Raw genomic sequence first — 2,661 nt, 5'->3', positions numbered from 1 at the left:
AAATCTCGCGATGGAAGTGACGCAAGGCCGATACTCCTATCGGTTGGCTCCTTTGCCCGCTCTCTTCCCGCCCATTGTTTCGAGCTGCAGTGCCAGCATGACTTCGCAGATTTGCTGCTCCTCGGCGCTCGGCGTGAATGATTCTCGTCTGACTCTAGACCAGGAGTAGGCAACCTCGGCTCTTTTATGACTCATGGACTTCAACTCCCAGAATTCCTGAGCCAGCTATGCTGGCTCAGGAATTCTGGGAGTTGAAGTCCATGAGTCATAAAAGAGCCGAGGTTGCCTACCTCTGCTCTAGACTCTAGAGCAGGGGGTCTTCAAACTTGGCCCTTTTATGACTTGTGGACTTCAACTCCCAGAGTTCCTCAGCCTCATTTCTGGCTGAGGAATTCTGGGAGTTGAAGTCCACAAGTCATAAAAGGGCCAAGTTTGAAGACCGCAGCTCTAGAGCATTCAGATTACAATTCGGAGTGACGGAAGGATAAATGAATGAATAGAATTCGAGGCAGTCTGGCGGCGTATTGTGCTTTTTCCTGTGGGGGGGGGGAAACACTCCCTCCCGAGTGGTTCTTTTGGAGCCCGTTATCAGATATTGCTAATATTGCTCATTATAATGTTGCTAAGTAATTAGATGCCGCTCCACGTATATTACCGAAACCTTGTTGTGTCATCTGTATGCAAAAATGCAAAGTCATGAGGAATTGGCCTTTTCTAAACAAAACGTTTGCATTACATGTCAGCCCAAAGGTGTTTTCTTTCAAAAGTTAGGATTTATATTCCTTGCAGTCATGTGATCGTTAGCCCTCTTTCTTGAAAATGGTTGAGGTCACTTGGAGGCTTATCTGCACCCTCAGGGTCGCCTGAATCCTTCCATTCTCCACCATTCAGTCAGTGTGGGATTCAGAGACCAGTCATCGCAGGGTATCCCAAAATGTCTGCCTACGCAGAGTTTATTGTATTTATACAGTTTTAACAAGCAGGAAATAATGCACAGCAAAAGCATTGTTTATTGGTGTACTCCCCAGTCCAGGGGTAGGCAACCTTGGCTCTTTTATGACTCATGGACTTCAACTCCCAGAATTCCTAAGCCAGCATAGCTGGCTCAGGAATTCTGGGAGTTGAAGTCCATGAGTCATAAAAGAGCCGAGGTTGCCTACTGCTGCCCTAGTCAATCTTAAAAGAACATCCTAACATCCCAGCCAGGGCAGAGTCTCTCATATCTAGCTGGTTCTTGGCAGTCCTTGGCAGTGCTAATTGGAATGAGCTCATAGACATGCGGATAACAGGTAACTAAGGCAGGCAGTTTGCTGCGCACGGTCCCTTCATATCCTTGACCTCCATCTCTACAAGTCAGAACCGAAGAAGCTTCTTGGATGAGAAGCCAAATGTCTTCCAACGAAACAAGGAAGTCCAGTTACCTTTTGAAAGCAAGCACCTTTGGGACAACCATGACCTGGACAACTGAGAATCTTCATAGACATTACACATCAGCATTCTTACCCTGGTTTATAGTTGAGCATCTCAAAGAATTGAGCTTAAGGCCCAAGGAAATTTATTTGGTCAACTCAGCAATGCTACCTTTATCTAGAAAAATAGTGGATTGTGCTAATTTATCTCAGCTGGCTCATATTTTACTGAAATAACCAAACCTAGGTTCCACGGTGTGCTAGCAGGAGTCACACAACAACCTGGCAACTATATTTAACCTTGAATATTTAAAATGCTATGCAAAACTGTAAGTTGCTTAACAACCATAGTAGCCAGATTCACATGTAGCAATCTGACATCTGGTGTCTAAAAGGTTTCTATTTTATCCTCTTTATGGTGGGACGTGAGAAAGCTCAGCACAATGAAGGATATACAGGTCTTAGGTATTGGTGAGTTGAAATGGACTGGAATTAAAACACTTTCAGTCAAATCATCATATGATGAGAAAAAGGTTCAAAGCATATTGCATAATATGTTTAGCCATGGTAAATTCCCACCTTAGGCATGAAAGCTCGGTGATCTTGGGCCAGTCACTCTCTCTCTCAGTCCAAGCCACCTCACATGGTTATTGTTGTGGGGTAAGTGTGTTATGTATTTTCACCACCTTGAGTTATTTGTAGAGTAATAATGGGATAAAAAATCAAATAAATACATAAATTTAACCATTATTAATTGACAGTATTTGATTTCCTATGTTTTCATGTTTAATGAACTATAAACTGATCACAGTAATTGAATTTGTACAGCACACTAAATACTATAGGATTATAGTTGCCATAAATGTGGTTCAATATGTTATGCAAATATAGCCTGAATCAAGGTTCATAAATACAATTATTCATGCTTTGTTAGGTTTGATATTGTGCCACATATAAACTCAATCATTGAATGTAAATTCAAAAGCATGTTTTTATTGCATATGATTTAGCTCATCACGCTATATTTTATGACTGAACTTTACCATTAATGACAGTGGAAATTAAACCTTGTACTTGGATTCAGGATGATGAATTGACAAAATTAACACAAAAGTCATTCATTTCTTACCTAATACCAAGTCACTGTTTATTAAAAGTCTTTTAAGAGTGACAATTTTAGGAATTTTTTTTAACTATCCTGAATTTTGAATGATAGTTTTTTTTTAAAAATGTTGATTGCCATACTTATATG

The sequence above is a fragment of the Vipera berus genome (genome assembly GCF_964194415.1).
Source record: "Vipera berus genome assembly, chromosome: 3".
Classification (NCBI taxonomy): Eukaryota; Metazoa; Chordata; class Lepidosauria; order Squamata; family Viperidae; genus Vipera; species Vipera berus.
Note: the sequence above shows the minus strand (reverse complement) of the source record.